Here is a 21,076-nt window from a genome sequence, read left to right on the forward strand (position 1 = left end):
TTCACTTTATGAGGAATAAACAGGAAGGAGCCTGAATGCAGGTAAAGAGAGCTTTGGGTTTGGAGTCAAAATGCGGACTCCAGTCCTGGCTACAGTACTTGCCTCAGGCAAGTGCCTTCCCCTGAGATTCCTCACCTATACAATGGGAGAGTTTAAGATTCCTTCTAGCTCTGAGAATCTACAGATGGAATGTGGCTGGAGTGGGAATGGGCTTTGTGTCTCCATCCCTGGAGGAAGGAGAAATTCTTTCCTGGTGTGAATAATTCTCCCCTTCCCCACCAGAGCATGGGCATGCTCTCATGCCTGCCACCTTTTCCTAGTGGTAGCTCTACTGGCCTTGCCTATGTCCTGATCCTGTCAACCCTTTCACGTGCCCCTCCCAAAATGCTGGGATTACAGGCGTGAACCACTGCCCCTCCCCCAGGTACCTAGCACTGCACCATCCTGGCTATCTCTTTTTCTGGACCTCCTATCGTATCTGCTAACCCTTGGTAAGAATGGTAGAGCTCTGGAGTGAACCAATCACATGGAGGCAGCAGAATGTACTGTGTATGAACACACGATTTAAAGTCAGAGAGATGGAGGTTTACGTCAGAACTCTGCCACTTATCAGCCCTATAACTCTGAGCAAGTGTGATCCCCGAGAGCTGTTTTTCTTTACTGTATAATAGGAATAATGATTGTTCCTATCTCAAGTCTATTTATGAAGATTAAACAAGATAATGAATGTGCCCAGTATATATTAAGTTCACAATAAACAGTAGCTAATATTACCATTTAAGATTCTGTAGAGCTCGTTTGCATAGGTGTGCAAGAATTACCTTCATATCTCTTCATATTACTTTCCTCTCCTTTCCCTTATGCAGAGAACATCACCACCCTGAAGCCAGAGACTAACCCTGAAGGACTCAGCAGGTGGATGAGAGAAGGGCTGGACCCATGAAGGAGGAAGGTGGGCTCCTGGGGAAGGGATCTGTGGGGATTGGTGTGAGTGGGGCCATGGCTGTGGAGGCTAGAGCTGAAGAGAGGGGCTAAAATGGAGGCAGGAGATGGTTGGCCACTAAGGAGGTGGAAGCCTGGAAGTGGGAGAGCTCCTACAGGGGCGAGGAGGCCCCAGGGCACTTTTGTGGAGGGTCACCAAAGCCAGCCAGAACAGCTGGATGGTCCTCATGTCTCTTGGTTGCTTCCTTCAGCCTAAGCACAGCAGCCACAGCCCTTTCTGGCTCCATTGCTGCAGTGGCCCTCATCTTGCTCCTGGTGGGTCTCTTGTCCATGACCCTGAAGAAATGGAGGCATGAGAGTGAGTTGAACAAGCTGGCCTTGGAACTGGGAATGAAGAGAGGAGAAACTGGGGGCAGAGACTGGGGTGTCTTTCCTATGGGCAGCCTTGTCGGAGTGGGGGGCAGGTAGTGGGAGGGTAATATGAAGGAGATATGAAGATAAGACTTCTGTAGAGTTGTTGGGGACTCTGTGCACAGCAATAAGACTTACTCATCATACAAGTTCTTCATGCTGAAAGCGATATATAGTACAAGCCATCTGCATATACGCTTATGGTCTATATGCCTCAGCTAAAAGAAATATTGATGCCAAATAATCTCTTCTAAATAATAAACAAAATTATAAATTACAAAGTTTACTCATTTCCCCTGTGTCTTCCTGGGACTTTAACTTAGTCTCAGAGGCCCAATAGGCTGAGTGAGGTGGATTTTGCATTTTGAAGTTAAGCCCTAAATCCAGCAAACAACCAAGTAAAGATGGTTATTAACCCAACACAGACTGACTCTGAGTTTATCAATTTTTCTAGCACTATTTAAGAAACAACTGAGGCATCAGACCAACTTTTCCCACAAGTCCTCAGTAAGGAGCTAGTCCAGTCACACGTAGAGGGGGGCTCCTGGCCTCCTTGCTGCTTCCTACCTAGACCCCACACAGAGGGTGGTGGGATGAGGCAGGGGGCAGATCTGGACGAAATGTTTCTGAAAACAGATCTAGGGCTTGTGCAGCAAGAACTCAGCATTCTACTTGCTGTCCTGTAGGGACAGCCTAGTGCCTGGTTTTGTCTTTGGGAGTCCCTGGGGCCCAGCGGTCTGCCTCTAACCAGGGTTCTGTCTGTAAAGGATCTTTCCCGCCATGCTGATGCCATATATTCTAACGTGATCAACCTGGCCCCCCAGAAGGAGGATGACTTTGCTGTCTATGCCAACATGCCCCGTTTTCATCACCCCAGGAGGGCATCGCCAGACCAAGTGGAATATGCCTCCATTGTATTCCACTGATGGGAAGCCAACGAGATGCTCAGAGTGGGGCTCAGACCTGGCCCCAGCTGGATCTTGGCATACCCTTTGCTTTAGATTTATGTGTGTGTTAAAAAAAAATACATAGGCCGGGAGTGGTGGCTCACACCTGTATCCCAGCACTTTGGGAGGCTGAGGCAGGCAGATCACAAGGTCAAGATATCGAGACCATCCTGGCCAACATGGTGAAACCCCGTCTCTACTAAAGACACAAAAATTCACCAGGCATGGTGGCACACACCTGTAATCCCAGCTACTTGGGAGGCTGAGGCAGGAGAATCACTTGAACCCAGGGGGCAGAAGTTGCAGTGAGCCAAGATCACACCACTGCACTCCAGCCTGGCAACAGAGTGAGACTCCATCTCAAAAAAAACAAAAAACCAACCAAACAAACAAACAAACAAAAAAACATAAAAACATATTCTGATGGAGGTGGATGGCCGGATATTTCTTCTAATTTATTGAAATCAAAGTACAGTTCTAATAGAAAGGAGTGACATACAAGAGACACCGGACATGCTCGTCCAGACCACCCCCAGCCCCCGACGCAGGGGGTGAGACAGACTGGCCAATAAGGGAACTCTCTGAGCTCCTGCCCCTCCTGGGGCCAAAGGGCCGAGGAGGGGGATTCGGACCATTTCAGGCCCAGCTGCTTTTGTCTCTCCAGTCCTGCCCTGTCAGGAGTTAACACCCCGTGGGAGTCAACTTAGGAGTCATGCTCATGTCTGTGATCAAGTGCGTGGCTGACTGCCTGGTGTGTCTGCACAGTACAATTGCTGGACAATATGCCAGGTGTAGGGGAGGAGGCACAGCGGGGCTGCAGGTGCCTGGGAAGTGCTTCTTACTGAGGAATTGGTGAGCTCCCAGGAAGCATGGGGGCCACCTGAGAAAGAGGGCAGGGAAGGAGTGCCAAGCGGGAAGTGGGCTGTGTGTCATCACTGGCCAGAGATAGCTCCCGTGGGAACTGTGGTAGATGACTGGAACTTTACAATTGATTCACTCCTTCTTTTCATCATTCACAAATACTCATTAAGCACTTCCATGATCTAGGTCCTGGCAATACAGCAGTGAACCCAACAGACAAAGCCTTGTCCTCACAGAGCTTACCTTCTAGAATGAACAAAGAAACACACAAACACACAAAATGTCAGATGGTAGGATGTGCTATGGGGAAATAAAGCAAGCATTCTCTACCCTACACTTCCTTGTAGGAGGTGAGAGTGGGTTGCTAGTTTGTATCAGGTGTTCAGGGAAGGCCTCACTGACATCTGACCTAAAAGAAAGGTAAGAATGTGACACCTGATGATAAATAGGGAAAGAGTATTTCAGACAGGAGGAAAGGCAGTGCAAAGGCCCTGAGGTAGACATGTACCTGGCATGGTCAAAGAAAAGCGAGGAGGTGAATGTGTCTGGAGTGGAGTTGGGGAGTGGCAGGGGTCAGAGCAACGATGTGGAGGGAGTCAGGGTTCTTCACTATTAGGAGGGGGCTTGGAAAATGGAAAGTTTCAAGCATGGCTTGTGTTTTGAAAAGATTTTTCTGTACTGAGCCAGACTGTAGGGGCAAGAGTAGAAGTAGAGAAGGTAGTAATGCAGGAATGCCCAGTGGTTAAACCCTCAAAACAAAAGGACTTGCATGCTTCTCTGGAGACAGCTAGAAGGCAGGACACCAGGCAGAAGAGAGAAATCCATATTGAGGTCAGTCTCTGGATGGCAGGGACCCCACAGACTGGACCAATGGTGGCAGTGGGAAAGGTGCCTGGGGAGGCTGGTCAAAGATTAACAAGGCCAGAAGTCTTCTACCTTGAGTCTTGCTCTGGCAACCCCACCTCTTCTTTCATCTTCTTCCACCTAGGGAGAAGTCTAATGGGCTTGATAGTTAGAGGTGGTGAGAGGATAGGGACAGGCAAGTCCTGCCTGTGGGACAACAGGGATCCGGGACTCAACAAGTCTTAGGCCTCTCGCCAGGACCAGCATGTTGGGAACACACCTCTCCATCCATATTCGGTCTCAGAATGGGCAGCTGCTTGCCCTGTACCCTCAGCTTGGCCTGGTCTTGGTGATAGGGTGGGGAGCATGGGACATTGCACAGAAGGGGTGCAGAAGGCAGTGGGGACCCAACCATCGGTATTTCGGTTTTTTAGTGGCCTGTATCTGCTTTAGCCAGGACTGGGCTTGGCCCAGGACCAGAGGGACCCAAAAGAAGAACCACCGTTTAGACTGCCACAACACACAGGGCCCTGGAAGACCTCTGGCTGGATGTGTTCAGCATCTTTGGTCCCTCCAGGGATTTCTGAAGATTCTCGTTCAAATCAGTACCTGAGTTTGGGAATCAGTGACTGGAGGCAGTGTTTCCCAGCATATTCCATGAAGAATCCATCCAGAGCCCTGGTCTTTAGAGGCATATGCCTCTGGTTCTACCACTCTCTACAGTCTCGTTGCTCTCATCTGCGAATCTCTTATCTGCTAACTAGATATTCCCCTAATTTATAGGGGTGTCTACTTAAAATTATTGATATCTGTAAATTTTAAAAAAGGAGAACTTTCTTTCTTATAAAGGGTTACAACCTGGGCCAGGCACAGTGGCTCACGTCTGTAATCCCAGCATTTTGGGAGGCCGAGGTGGACAGATCACTTGAGGCCAGGAGTTTGCGACCAGCCTGACCAACATGATGAAACCCTGTCTCTACTAAAAATACAAAAATAAGCCGGGCATGGTGGCATGCTCCTGTAATCCCAGCTACTCGGGAGGCTGAGAAAGGAGAATCGCTTGAACCTGGGAGGTCAATGTTGCAGTGAGCCGAGATTGCACCACTGCACTCCAGCCTGGGCAACAAGAGCGAGACTCTATCTCAAAAAAAAGGGTTACAACCTGCAGGCAGGGAAGTGAAGCCTCTGGCTGGAACTGAAAGCAGACACTTCAGAGACAGAAGGAAGAGGCTGAGATTTATGCCTAGTGAGATTGGCTGTACATACGTATTCAGTAGGTTATAGGACAATCTTGTAAATATTTATGAGGGGTCCTAATGCATGTGTAGCGCATAAAAATATGTTACATATGACCCATGTTTGTAGAGACAGTGTTAAAATGCAGTAACTTTAGGCGCTGTATGTCAAAAGGTGAAGCATAAGGCACAAAGCCACTTTGCGCTTAATCTCTGTAAACCAGCCAGAGCCAGTCTCAGTGGCTGGTGGTCAGTTATCAGGACAGGATGGAATTCTTTGTCAGGCTGCTCAGTTTTCATGGTGAACCTGTGATAAGGGAGTGGAGTCTGGCCATGGTGTCAGGTGATCTGCTGAAATCCATAGAAGGATCTTCCAGTCTTTGTTTTTCAGGTGTTGGTTTCCGTTTATCTCTTAGAAAGTCTGGTAACAACAAAAAGAGGGGGTACTGAGGCTTGTCTAACCTCCTATCTCATCAAAGCCAGGGAAACTTAAAGTTTTTCTGGGGAATCTGGGCCAAGAGGGATCCATTCAGTCTGTCAGAGGCATCAGATTTTCTTCTGGTTCCACAGGGGACTCTAGAACATGATTCCTGGTCTCTCCACCCTAATCCTGTCTTCATCCAAGGAGATTTTGGCGGCAATGTAGATAGTTCTTCCTAGCTCTGAGCTCAAAGTTTCCCAAAGCATATTTTTCTAGTTATGAGAGACGTTATGAGAGATATTAATGGGGGTAGGGATAGAGAGATTAAATGAGACCTATGATCAAATAAGTTTGGGAAATGATGAATAAGCAAAGGGTAATGTAGAAGAAGAAATTTTCATTTAAAACCAAAGCTGATGATGTGGATTCCTAATAAGATAAGTGAGCAACAACCTGCAGGGGGCCTCAGGTGGGGAGGGTAATTGTTCTGCCAGACAGCTAATCACTGACAACCCACTGGCACGACATCCTGTTTCCAAATACCTCGCTCTACACATAGCCCCAACAGCACGACCTCATTCTGCACATAGCCCCTCCAGTACAACCCTAGAAAACCTCCCCCCAGTCCCTGCCTCTTTGTAGACAGCCCCTTCTCTGCTGTGCTGCCCATTGCCTCCTTGCAACATATTCTCCCTGTAATAAGCTTGCTTTCTTTAACTAACTACTGTCTTGGTAAATTCTTTTTACCATCTTTTTCCACCCCCAGCCAGTTGCACCTGCAACAGATGACAGCTACTTTTGTCTTCTAAGGAGGGTGGAATGGTTCACACCGATAAGAAAATACATACTCCGTGGTCCCATTCCACTTACGGGGACTGGAGAGGGGAGGAGAAGGTAGAAAGGAAACTAACATTTCTGTGCTTCTGCGCATTTTCTGTGTTGATAACCTGCAAGTGCAGGGCAGACAGCCCATGTGACCTGATTGCCTAAGACTTTCCTGCTGTACACCTGTCGGCCAGCGAAGTTATTACTAGGCCCACTTTCACTCTCAAAAGTGTCATAGTTTGGACAACGAATTATATGGCTACCTGTTAACGAGGCTTTGAAAATGTAAAAGTAGTTTCAAGACCAAATAAGGAGAGGAAAGCAAAGTTGTTTTGTACAATAAATTGAGAAGAGTTGAGTTGGGGTGGGGTGGAGGGGGTGAGGGAGATAAAAGGAAAGTTTTGAGGGGGAAAAGAGGCGAAAATCATGGTGATGTAAAAGGCTTTCACCACCACAAACCTCAGTAAAGCCACTGAACACAGACATGCCTTACAGGGTATTTTGGGGAAGGGAAATTCATGAAGAGGGGACTGAAATCCACAACTCAATCAGCATAGAGCAGAAATAAGGCAGAAGTGGTAAGAGGTGCACTATGAATGAGCTGGAGAATTTAAGGGGAGGCTGAACTCAGAGTCGAAGTGACCTTGAGAAGATACACCCTCTGGAAATTCTCAGAATCTCAGGGTGGGTCCCAGAGTATCTGAAGACGCCACAGTTCAAGGGATTGAGCCAATTGTATGTAAATCTTAATGGATCAGTTGACCTCAGCGTAAAACTTGGTGGAAATTTTAAACAGGTTTCTTTATTTCAGCACTTCTCAAAGCGTTCATTGTATAAGGTACTTTGTGAATATCCATATAGTATTCTTCAAATTCTCTTTTATTTCCCCAGGGGACATCCCACAGGACAAGAAGTATTCTTTGTGACACCCCTGTGGGAAGAACTGGTTTAAAGGGGTACCTATCTGGGCAACACTGTCCCACGGGGGCCCCCATGACCAGACTAACTCTGCTTCTACCCAGAAAGGGTGCAGAGCAGCCACTAGACTTTTATGTGGCAAATAGGATGGTTATGCCCAGGCTGAAGCCAGGATGCGCTTTCTGACTGCCTTGATTTGTGTTCAACAGCTCCAAATGCTTAATGAGGTAGCAAGAAATGTCTCTCTTGGGCAGTACTTCCCAACTGGGGATAAGTTTGCCACCCTTACCCCCATCCCAGTGAATATTTGCAATTCCTAAAGATGTGTTTTGATTGTCACACCTGGGTGGGGAACATGCTACTGGCATCTAATGCATAGAGGGCAGTAATGCTGCTAAATATCTTTCAACACACAGGACACAGCCCCACAAAAAAGCATTATCCAGCCCCAAATGTCCATCACACTGCTGCTGAGAAAACCTACCACAGGATCTTCCTAGGCTTCATAGGTAAGCTTGCCTTTGTTCTGGCTTCTGTAGATATCTAAAATAAAGATACTGCCCAGGCCCCCAGTGTCCCAAGCCAGGGCTCAAGGCAATGCCAATAACAGTAGAATGAACAGTAAATAGTGATTTCAAAATCTCAGCAACTAGAAGAATGACCAACTCTCCTGGTTGACCTGGGACCATCCTTGTTTTAGCATTGAAAGTTTCAGGTTCCAGGAAAGCCCTCAGGCCTGGGCTGCTGGTCACCCTAGCAGTTGAGGGACTCTTCACTACAGAATTAGTCTTTGTGGGTTTTAGGCAAGCAACTGCCCTTCTCAGTTAGGATGGGGGAATTCTGGACATTTCCAGCTAAAGCCAGGGGGTCAGGGGAATGATAAACTCCTCGGTCTTAAGCATTGAGAGAAATTCTACCAGCTCACCCTCAGTAGAAGGGTCCATACCCCTGACCGTCACCCACCTGGCAGGGAGAACTGCCTTTCTCTCCTGCTATCCCCCTATATACACGCTTCTCTCAGAGGAGCTGCTGAGTGCATTTTGCAGAATAAGAAACTGGGTGCTGCTTTTCTAGAAGATTCTCAGGAAATTCTGTTCAGTAGGCAAAAGCACTGCTAGACGTTTGGCTATGTGACTGTTGTTATTTCTCCTGGGAAAGCATAATTCTGGAAAGCTCTGAACATCCCCAAAGAAAAAAAAATACATCTATGTTTTAACAAAGGCAGGGACTTGGAACATGAAATGCTTTGCACAGTCCTGAGAGAAATCACCCACATATCTGGAAATGAGGCTTGCTTGCTCTCTTAATGTTTCTACTGTACTGGGGAATAGGAGAAGCCAGCTTCTCATGTCCACTGAGGAGGAGTATTTTATCACTGAAATTTAGAATTGCTGGTGCCTGATGATCATAAAAAGCAGACTGCCTTTAGTTGGTTTTATTATTTTTAAATCCTCCATAGACAATGCATCCCTTGAACGCCAGATTGCCCTCCCCACCACCGGTTCACCCCTGTTCTATCAGCCATCAGTCTTGGCCCAATTGTGTACCACACTTGGCAAGGTAACTAATTTCTGTGAGTCCAGGCTTTCTCACCTGTAAAATGGAAATAATAATGACACTGATAGGTACTGGCTGATTTTATTAGTCAGGGTTCTCTAGAGGACAGAACTAATAAGACAGACGTATATATAAAGGGGAGTTTATTAAGGAGTATTGGCTCACACCATCACAAGGTGAAGTCTCACTATGGAACAAGGAAGCCAGTCGGAGTCCCAAAACCTCATAAGCAGGGAAGCTGACAGTGCAGCCTTCAGTCTGTGGTTGAAGGTCCGAGAGCTCCTGGCACACCACTGGTACAAGTCCAAGAGTCCAAAAGTTGAAGAACTTGGAGTCTGATACTCAAGGGCAGGAAGAATCCAGCACGAGAGAAAGATGAAGGCTGGAAGACTCAGGACAGTCAGCAGATTAGCTGGTGTCCACTCAGATTGAGGGTGGGTCTGCCTCTCCCAGTCCACTGACTCAAATGTTAATCTCCTTTTGCCATATCCTCACAGACATACCCAGGAACAATACTTTGTGTCCTTCAATCCAATGAAATTGACGCTCAATATTAGCCATCATACTGATGATATTATATGATAATATTCTGTAAACTATAAGATGCTGTCAAAATTGCAAAAAAAGAAAAAAGAAAAAAAAGGCGTTGAGCAGTGAGTCACATTTGTCATCCCAACGCTTTGGAAGGGCAAGGTGAGAAGATCACTTAAGGCCAGGAGTTCAAGACCAGTCTGGGCAACATGGCGAGACCACGTCTCTACAAAAAAATAATAAGTAGCCAGGCCTGGTGGTGCATGCCTGTGGTCCTAGCTACTAGGGAAGCTGAGGCAGCAGGATCCCTTGAGCCCAGGAGGCCGAGACTGCAGTGAGCTATGATCATGCCACTGCACTCCAGCCTCGGGAACAAAGTGAGACGCCCCATGACCACCAACTCAAAAAAAAAAAAAAAAAAAAGAAAAGAAAAGAAAAAGAAAAAAGTGTAAAAAATGAACAACTTATTAGATTGATTATAACTTCTTATGTTATAAAGGATTATTTCCCATTGGTCAATTGAACTAAATCAGTTGCCATTTTGCCATCATTAGATGGAAGAAGCCATTGTGAGTTAATACCTTTTTCTTTTTTCAGAACCTGTCTCAGGTACCATTTAGCAACAGATCCTCACAAACAGGAGCTCAACAAATAAGTATTTCATGCTCTCCCTAATTTTTCATTTCCTTAAGGAGCTGATGATCTAGGTGGGAATTTAAAACTGGCACAAAACAGTGGAAGAAAATCTAGCCCAGAAGGAGGAAAGGACAAATTCAATGTACAAAGGTCCAAACATACAAAACTGATGAATGTAGAAACATGGCCCTTATTCCAAGAGGATTTTTGTTTTTACAAGAGAATGGGCTGGGCGCAGTGGCTCACGCCTCTAATCCCAGCACTTTGGGAGGCCGAGGTGACTGGATCACAAGATCAGGAGATCAAGAGCATCCTGGCTAACACAGTGAAACCCTGTCTCTACTAAAAATACAAAAAATTAGCCAGACGTGGTGGTAAGAGCCTCTCAGCTACAAGGAAGGCTGAGGCAGGAGAATAGCTTGAACCCGGGAGGCAGAGGTTGCAGTAAGCCAAGATTGTGCCACTGCACTCCAGCCTGGGCAACACAGTGGGACTCCGTCTCAAAAACAAAACAAAACAAAACAAAAAAACAGGATGTATTTCAGGCTTTATAAAAGTATCATACTCCCCTAATATACTCTGAAAATATGTTTCTGGGCATAGATATTCAAAACTCAATTTACTGAATTTCAGCACGTCCCCTGGAAACACCACAACTGGTCTTGACTGCCCAAGGAAAGTAGGGTGACAACCAGAAGCCCTAACATTTCATAAATGCTCCTCATGGCTCAGCATCTATATTCAGCATCTGATACACCCACTGCATTCCTCCTGTGTCTTTTTTTTTTTTTGAGGCAGGGTCTCGTTCTGTCACCCAGGCTGGAGTGCAGTGGTGTGATCACAGCTCACTGAAACCTCAACCTTCTGGGCTCAAGCAATGCCTCATTGGTGATTGAACTTCTTTGAATGGAGATGGCAGGGAGAGAATTCCAGGGCGACTCATAGATTTCCAGTTTGGGCAAGTGGGTGGGTGGCGGCCACCATGCCTCAACCCCCCCAAGTAGCTGGGGCTATGAGCGTGCTCTACCATGGGCAGCTAATTTTTGTATTTTCGGTAGAGACAGGGTTTCGCCATATTCCCCAGGCTGGTCACAAACTCCTGGATTCAAGCAATCCACCTGCCTTAGCCTCCCAAAGTGCTGAGATTACGGGCATGAGCCACCATGCCTGGCTCCTCCTGTGTCTTTAGCAGGCCTTTAGGATCTCCTTGGCAGGCTCCACCTGTCTCTCTGATGTGGGAGCGCCTCAGGGGTCTATCCTGGCCCTTTGCCCTCTCACTCTACTCCCAAGGCTTCAAATGCCATCTGCTTGCTGATGCCACTAAAGTCTACATTGCCAGCAGCAGACTGGTGCATACATCTGTTTCCTGGACCTCATATTTTGGGCATATCATAGCAACAATCATGATGATGACGATAAAGACTTGTATAGTCTTTAAGTGGGCCAGATACATTGAAAGCATTTCACATATATTAACTCACAATTCTCATGACAGCACTTCAGAAAGCTATTATTATTATTATTATTATTATCATCATCATCATCTCTAAGAAGTGGAGTCACAGACAGCTTAGGTAACTTCTCCAAGATCACACAGCAATAAGATGGAAGAGCCTGTTGGGCTTCGGAGTATGAGTTTTTGTCACTATGCATACTGGGCCTCATGTTCTCAAACTCAACACATCTGAAACAAAAGTATCCCGCTGCTCCTCCCTGAATCCCTGTCTCGCCGCCACCCACCCACTTGCCCAAACTGGAAATCTATGAGTCGCCCTGGAATTCTCTCCCTGCCATCTCCATTCAAAGAAGTTCAATCACCAAATTCTATCGTTTCTACCACCTACATATTTAAAACATCTGTTTAACGGCCTCTTTATCTCCTCCAGTCTATTCACCACATTGCAACCAGAGAGTTCCTCTAAAAAGAACTTGATCTTGCCTCCTTTTGACTGAACAACTAGCTACCATTGTCTGTTGGTTAAATCCAAACTCCTTAACACAGCCTACAAGGGCCTCCATAGTCCGGCCCATTCCCACCTCTGCAGCTTTGTCATTCCTCACTGCCTCTTACCCGCTCCCCTCTATCTTGGCTGGCTCTCGGTTTTTCAAATGCACTAGGCACTTTCTCTCTCATGGGACTTTATGGCCTTTCCTCTGCCCAGAATCCTCCCTCCACTCCCTAGATCAGAGCTGGGACCTTCTCTGACCAAAGACTATGATGGGACCCTCTGCTGTATGTTCCTTGTCTCCTTTTAACTTTCCCTAACACAAAATTCATTACACCTCAGTCCATTTTTTTATCTAAAGTCTGTGTTTCCAGTTCCCTGAGGATAGGGACAGTGTCTATGTTCTTCAGCTCTGTATCCCAAGTGCTTAGCACAGAGCCACATGTATAATGAACTATCAAGAAATATCTGTGGAATGAATGAATGAATGGATGAATGAATGAATGAACGTCAGAGTCACTTGGAGGGATGGCATACTGGCCATAGTAGCAAAGCAAATGTTTTATATGATTCTTTTTAATATCAGCCTTATGAGATAGAATTCACATACCATAAAATTCACCAATTAAAAGTGCACAATTCCATGGTTTTTAGTGTATTCACAGAGTTATGCAACTACCCATTGTTGTATGCCACAATCATTTTCAGGCCATTTTCATCACTTCCAAAGGAAACTCTGCACTCAGGAGTCATCCCCCATTTCCTTTACGTTATTATAGGTTGGGTACCTCTACTCTGAAAATCTGAAATCTGAACTGTTCCAAAAGCTGGAACTTTTTGAGTGCCAACATGATGCCATAAGCAGAAAACTTCAATTTGACCTCACGTGACAGGTCTCAGTCAAAATGTAGGCAGAGAACACACAGTTTATTCAACATTCCCAAAGGAAAAAGACCTTCTCAGCCCCCTCAGCGGTGATGTATTTTTTTCTGCACGTGCCCAGATTCCCTTCACACAGGCACACCCACAAAGGGTAATAACAGGGTCAGATATGCCAACAGCCTGTTCCCACAATGCCCTATGGGGGGCCAAAATTGTGTGCATTACTCACTGTGTGTTTTTTTTTTTTTTGCTCATTCTCTGCCTGTGGTGTAAACACATTGTTGAAAATGTCCAGAAGGCCTGCAGATATCTCTACGGGTAACAGTGATAAGAAAAAGAGGAAGCATTCGTCCTTATCTATAGCACAGAACATCAAGCTGCTGGAGAAACCGGACAGCAGTGTAAGTGTGTAGCGTCTTGCTGGAGAGTATGGTGTTGGAATAGCCAACATATATAACATGAAGAAACAAGAATAAACTGTTAGAGTCCTGTGTGGAAGTGATGAACAAAAGTTAATGAAAAATAGAAAAACACTGCATAAAGCTAAAAATGACGACCTCAATCGTGTATGAAAAGAGTGAATCATCAGCAGTGGACATATGCCATTAATGGTATGCTGACCATGAAACAAGCGCAGATCTATTGGGATGGACTGGAAATTGAAGAGACCTGTGAAAATTCAACAGGCTGGTGGCAGAAATTTAAGTAAAGATACAGCATTAAATTTTTAAACAATTGTGGTGACAAAGCATCTGTTGGTTATAAAGCAGCAGAGAAATTCATTGATGAGTTTGCCAAGGTCAAGGCTGATGAAATCTGATGCCAGAACAAGTCTTTTTTTTTTTTTTTTTTTTTTTTGAGACAGAGTCTTGCTCTGTCGCGCAGGCGGGAGATCTCTGCTCACTGCAACCTCCACCTCCTGGATTCAAGCAATTCTCCTGCCTCAGCCTCCCAGTAGCTGGGATTACAGGTGCCCACCACTACGCCCGGCTAACATTTTTATACTTTTAGTAGAGACAGAGTTTCACCATGTTGGCCAGGCTGGTTTTGAACTCCTGACCTCAAGTGATCCACCCGCCTCAGCCTCCCAAAGTGCTAGGATTACAGGCATAAGCCACCGTGCACAACCAGAACAAGTCTTTAATGCTGACGAAACATCACTGTCTTGGCATTATTGCCCCAGAAAGACACTGACTACAGCTGATGAGACAGCACTTACAGGAATTAAGGATGCCAAGGAGAGGATGACTATGCTTAGATGTGCTAATGCAACAGGCGTGCATAAGTGTACCCTTGCTGCGAGAGGCAAAAGCTTGTTGTTTTCTATAAGTGAATTTCTTACCAGTCCAATATTATGCTAACAGAAAAACATGGATCACCAGGGAGTCTTTTTTTTTTTTTTTTTTTAAATGAGACAGGGTTTTGCTCTGTCACCCAGGTTGGAGTGCTGTGGCATGATCACAGCTCACTGCAGCCTCGAATTCCTGGGGTCAAGCCATCCTCCCGCCTCAGCTTCCCAAGTAGTTAGGACTACAGGCATGCACAGGCATGTGCCACTACCCTTGGCTAATTTTTGTATGTTTTTGTAAAGACGGGGTTTTGCCATGTTGCCCAGGTTGGTCTCAAACTCCTGGGCTCAAGCGATCCACCCTTCTTGATCTCCCGAAGTGCTGGAATTGCAGGCATGAGCCACTGCACCCAGCCCAGGGACATCTTTTATGGTTTCGTAAACCTTTTGTACCAGAGGTTCACGCCAATGGCAGGGAAGTTGGACTGGATGACAACTGCAAGATTTTGTTATTCCTTCACAACTGTTCTGCTCATCTTCCAGCTGAAATTCTCATCAAAAATGTTTATGCCATGTACTTTCCCCAAGTGTGACTTCATTAATTCAGCCACGTGACCAGCATATCCTTAGACCAGGAAAGAATAAATATAAAAACACTTTCTTGAACAGCATCCTGGAAGCAGTGAACAGAGGTGTGGGTGTGGAAGGTTTTCAAAAGGAATTTAGCTGAAGGATGCCTTATATGGACTACATTTTCCTTATACCTCATTATAAGAATTTTTTATTAGATCATTTCCAGCATCCTTTCTGCTCTAAAATCTCATGGTTTTGTGTATTACATGTCATCCACAATTCTAAATAGCAAAGTCAGAATTATCGAAGTCCGTGTCTTATTCTCTGTATCCCCACGAGGCGGGATTGTGCCTGTACCTAGTATGTGCTCGACACATGTTTGTGGCATGGATAAATGAGCGAATTAAGGTGCTGTGTTACATATGCATGGTGTATACATGCATCGTGTCCAGTCCCTACTACATGCAAACATTTGCCAATGATGAGAAGAGGTTGTTGCCAGGGCTTGGAAGACAATGACACAAAAACACAGCTGTGCATGCCTGGCATGAACTCTGGCCTGCAACTATGTTCAGTGAGGATGATAAACAGGTGATGACTTGGAAGGATTCCTTATGTCAAGTGAAAAAGAAAAAGATGTCTAAGCTCTTTACATATGCAAAATATATACCTTCAGAGTCTGTAAGTAAGCAGGAAGAAGTGTATGTCAAAGAACTTTTTAACATTCATGGGTCTATGGTTTTTCATTCATTGACCAATGGTGAAATAGCTGAAATGGTTCTGATTCAAGGTGATTGTGATAATAGTGACCATCAAGTGACATTAATACTGCAGAAAAAGTGCCTATAAAGAACACGGTGAGGCTGGGTGCGGTGGCTCACATCTGTAATCCCAGAACTTTGGGATGGGAAGGAGGAAGGATGGCTTGAGGGTAGGAGGTCGAGACCAGCTTGGTTAACATAGTAAGACCTTGTCTCTACAAAAAAATTCAGCAGTTAGCAGGGCATGGTGGTGATTGCCTGTAGGCCTAGCCACATGAGGCAGGAAGATTGCTTGAGCCTGGGAACTTGAGGCTACAACGTCATAAGTGAAGACTGAAAGCCTGGGGATGCTTGTTGCTGCTGTTGTCTAACAGCTGGTACAGGTATTATAGGGATGCTATGTAGTTGCTTAGTTACCCTGAACACATTGTTTTCTCACTGCATTAAGGGCACATTATATTTTTTTCTGTTAAGTACTTATGTGTGAATAAGTGGAAGAAAATGATTGCTTATCAGTAGCAAGTAAATTCAGAGCCATGATTGATGGTGATGCCAAATAGCCAGATTGTCCACATGGGTGCTGAGATAGTGACACCTTTGCTTTCTGAGGTTTCGCTGTACACAGACTTTGTTTCATGTACAAAATTATTCAAAATATTACATAAAATTACCTCCAGGCTATGTATATAAGGTACACAAGAAACAAAAGTGAATTTCCTGTTTAGGCTTGGGTTCCATCCCCAAGATATCTCATTATGTATATGAAAATATTCCAAAATTCAACCCTCCCCCGCCGACCAAATCTGAAATATTTCTGGTCATAAGCATCTTGGGTAAGGGATAGTTAACCCATATTTAAAGTTACGTAACAGGCTGGGTGCAGTGGCTCATGTCTGTAATCCCAGCATTTTGGCAGGCTGAGACAGGAGGATCCCTTGAACCTAGGACTTTGAGACCAGCTTAGGCAACATAGTGAGACCCTGTAGCTACAAAATATTTTTTAAATGTTTTTAAGTATTAAAAATTAGCCAAGCTTGGTGGCATGGGCCTATAGTCCCAGTTACTCAGGAGGCTGAGGCAGGAGGATGGCTTGAGCCCAGGAGGTCGAAGCTGCAGCGAGCCATGATCATGCAACTGCACTCCAGTCTGGGCAACAGAGTGAGACCCTGTCTCCAAAAAAATAAAAAATAAAATAAAGTTATATAACAAAGCCTGATATTTGTAGTGTTTTCTAGTTAACAGAGTACTTCATATAAGTTCTTTGAATCTTAAACAACTCTGTAAGGTGGACATTTTAATACACCTGTCATTAGGGTTAAACTTCAGTGTATGGAGTGAGGCCTTCAATCAATGAAAAGTTTATTCTGAAAGGCAGGGGAAGGGTGGTAGAGGTGCCTGGGGGGCAGGAAGCGACTGTCTATAGAATGCTGTCCTAAAGACACACATGAAGCCATGTCGTCATTGTCTAGACCTGCCGGACTGCACCCTAAGCCATGACATGTTGACTGTGCAAAAAGCCAATTAGCTGGGGGGATGCAGAAGGCAGACAAATATTGCATAAAGCAAATGGCTTTTGAAGTAATAATAACAATAATAAATGATCTGAATTCAAATCCTGATTCTGCTACTTGCACAACTCTGTGACATTGAGCGAGTTAACCTCCCCAGTCTTGAGTTTCTTCATCTTAAAATAGTGTTCATGATATATTCCTTGTAAGGTTGTTCTGAGGATTAAAGAATTATATATAAAGCAGCTGATATAGTGGCTGGTGCTGAAAAATAGTAAAATATTTTATTGCTAATAATAGATTTTTAAAAATACATTTAAAAACTGGTGGAGATATAATTACTGAAAAATGATAATTCATTGCTATCTAGGTTGCAGTGAAATAGATACACTCAAATGCTGCTAGTGGTGTAATAAAACGGACTTGAAATGAAAGCAGAAGGTCAATATGATGCAAGAGCCATAAAGATGTTTCCTTTAACTTCAATATCTGCTCCTGGAACTTTAAGGAAATAATCTAAAATAAACCAGAAAAGTAGTATGTACAAAGGTATCCATCACAGTGTAGTTGCCAATAGTTAAACCCTGGGAATGACTGAATGATGACCCAAAGGAATGGTTAGGAATTTAGGGTTATATCAGCAAGGCAATTTTTTTTTTTTTTTTTTTTTTTTTTAAGATGGAGTCTCTCTCTATCGCCCAGGTTGGAGTGCAGTGGTGCAATCTCAGCTCACTGCAACCTCCGCCTCCTATGTTCAAGCGATTCTCCTGCCTCAGCCTGCTGAGTAGCTGGGATTACAGGCATGTGCTACCATGCCCGGCTAATTTTTGAATTTTTAGTAGAGACGGGGCTTCACTATGTTGGTCATGCTGGTCTCAAACTCCTGACCTCGTGATCTGCCTCCTTGGCCTCCCAAAGTGCTGGGATTACAGGCCTGAGCCACTGCACTCTGCCAGCAAGGCAAAATATTTAGCAGCCATTACAGGTACTATGAAAACTGTTTGGACGCAGAGGCACCCACATTTGCAAACATCCTGAAAGCCTGGTAGAGTGTGAAGACAGAAAAGAAAGCAAAGTGGCAGAAATACAGTTAAAAGGGCACACGACTATCAGAGGGGACAAGCCTTATAGACTTTGTTCAGGACCATGGGTTTCACCCTAATTGCAAAGGGAAGCCACTGGAGAATTCTGAGCAGAGGGTGACATAACCAGAATGGTGGGTTTTAAATGATCCTTCCTTATAATGTGGAAATCTATTCTTTTAAATGCAAGTATGCAGTTAAGGCATTATGCAAAAATGTATTAGGGTGATTGCATAGAGGGTAGCATTTTTTTCTCCCTTGTCAAAAATTCCCCAATCCTATTTCTGACGCCTCATATGAAAGCTGCACATGCAGCCTTATTATTATTTTGCAAGCCTGGGGCTTGGGTAAAAAAAGAAAAAAAAATCCCCAATCCTGTTGACATAACATTCCCTACTTTAAAATAGAGAAAACAGTTATCCTACAGACAGCAGCTGTGTTTTCTGTGAAACATTGTGTCCCACAAATGTAGGAGACTATGCACAGAGTGGGGAGGCTTGGAAAGGAGGCGTTATCTTACAAAATGGGCTAGTGGGTGGGGTAGGAGGTGAAAGTGTGTTATCGACCTCCATCAGAAGTTCTTTTTCCAGTGGGTGAAAAGAGCTTCCTGTTGATGTTACAGATGTTATAACTTCACTTATCACTGTTTGATCTCTCCTAGCATGTTACCCTCGGGGCAGGAGTCTGTCAGCTCAAAGCAGAGATAAGGGGGCCACATGTCCCAGGGCTTGGCAGATGGAGCCCTGAACCCAGACCTCAGTAGGAAGCATCAGCGTGAATCCATTCCCAGTAGCCTCTGAGCAGGAGCAGGCAAAGTGCCTTCTTTTTGAAATAGGGCCTCACTGTGTCACCCAGGTTGGAGTGCAGTGGCGTGATATGGCCCACTGCAATCTCTGCCTCTCAGGCTCAAACGATTTTTTCACCTCAGCCTCCCGAGTAGCTGGGACTGCAGGCATATGCCACCACATCCAGCTAATTTATATATATATATACATACACACATATATATATACACACACACACAATTTATATATATATATACACACACACACATATATAAAATACATACACACACACACGCATGCATATACACAACATAGCAAAATCTTGTCTCTATATGTATGTTGCCCAGGCTGGTCTCAAACTCCTGGGCTCAAGCGTCTGTCTGCCTTGGCCTTCCAATATGCTGGAACTACAGGCTGAAGAGTCGTTTTGAGCAAATTATCTTCTCATCATCAGCAAGTATTTGCATGTAGTAAGCACTGGACACGATGCATGTATACACCATGCATATGTAATACAGCACCTTAAATCACTCATTTATCCATGCCATAAACATGTATCAAGCACGTGCTAGGTACAGGCATAATCCCGGCTGATGGGGAAACATAGAATAAGGCACAGACTTCAATTATTCTGACTTTGCTATTTAAAGCAGAGTTGTGGATGACATGTAATACACAAAACCGTGAGATTTTAGAGCAGAAAGGATGCTGGAAATGATCCAATCCAAAATTCTTATAATGAGATATAAGAAAAATGTAGTCCAGAGAGGATAAATGCCTCAGATCTTTAGGTCATTGAAGTTCAAGTCAGGTGGATTTTCTAATAAACTCTGATGTGTCTTATAAAGATGGAAGCATATTGCTGCAATGCAGTCCTAGCAAGAGTGTTCACAAAAGTGTAGCTTAAATAAAGGAATCATTATCTCTGACATGTGATAAAAATGCCCCATCACTGTCCTTAATCAAATGAGGATCTCTAAAATGACACTGAAATATGTCATGTTCAAAGATCTTTAACAACCCTATGATCTTGTGAATCTTGGAGTAGCATGATGGAAGGTTCTGGTCCGAGAGTGGTCCACACAGAGGCTAGAGCTGCATGCATGTTATGCGATATTGGGTGCTGCCATATCTACACTGGGTTCCTGTGAATGGATAATAGAAATAGCAAGCCAAGCATCTTAGCATCACCTCAGTTAGCTGTAGCTAGAATGGATTACTTAGTGTCCATGGCTGTGTCAGGAGCAGAGCGAAGTGTGTATTGACACTGGCAGGGCAAACCTAGAGCCGGTGGAGAGCCCAGTTAGGAAATCACTCCACATGGCTACCAATGTTCTTCTGCTTTCCTTAAATCATGAGTGACAAAGGAGCTTCATGTTTTTAACATGAACTCTGCAAAGGGAAGCAAACTGCAGCTATAGACGTAATTCCACAGTGATCACAGGGGCTGTGATACATCAATGGGTCATAAAACACTGAAAGGGACTCAGCCCAAGGGGTGGCTTTCTGACTTGCATTTAGAGAATAAAAATGTTAATAGCAGCCGGGCACTGTGGCTCACACCTGTAATCCCAGCACTTTGGGAGGCCGAGGCGGGTGGATCACGATGTCAGGAGTTCGAGACCAGCCCCTGACCAGCATGGCGAAACCCCGTCTCTACTACAAATACAAAAATTAGCCAGGCATGGTGGTGCACACCTGTAATCTCAGCTACTCAGGAGGCTGAGGCAGGAGAATCGCTTGAACCCGGGAGGCGGAGGTTGCAGTGAACTGAGATCGCACCATGGCACTCCAGCCTGGGCAACAGAGGGAGACTCCATCTCAAAAAAAAAAAAAAAATGTTAATAGCTACCATCTGTTGTTCACTACAGAAAGGATATTCTGTTAAGTGCTTTGCCTACTTATTTATATTATTTAACCTTAAACAACCTTATGAGATTAAAAAAATATCAGGTATTTATTATTAACCCAATTTTACAGATGAAAAAACTGACAATCAGAGAGGTTAACTAACTTTTTCCACGTCACCCAGCTACCAAGTGGTGCAGCCAGGATTGAAACCTGACTATATCTAACTCAGAAGCTGTTACTCAAATTGCACCAGGCAATTTGTTCACAGCAAGG

The 21,076-nt window shown here is 44.7% G+C and overlaps 1 long non-coding RNA gene across 1 annotated transcript; it reads left to right on the forward strand.

The window, feature by feature from the left end:
* The first annotated feature begins 861 nt into the window (after positions 1-861).
* On the forward strand, positions 862-2,675 carry LOC105508493. The gene is made up of 3 exons (XR_001001278.1): positions 862-915; positions 1,808-1,860; positions 2,121-2,675. It is a non-coding gene; the product is annotated as an uncharacterized LOC105508493 (long non-coding RNA).
* Positions 2,676-21,076: the final 18,401 nt, after the last annotated feature.

The sequence above is a fragment of the Colobus angolensis genome, unplaced genomic scaffold (genome assembly GCF_000951035.1).
Source record: "Colobus angolensis palliatus isolate OR3802 unplaced genomic scaffold, Cang.pa_1.0 Scaffold100, whole genome shotgun sequence".
NCBI classification, from domain to species: Eukaryota; Metazoa; Chordata; class Mammalia; order Primates; family Cercopithecidae; genus Colobus; species Colobus angolensis.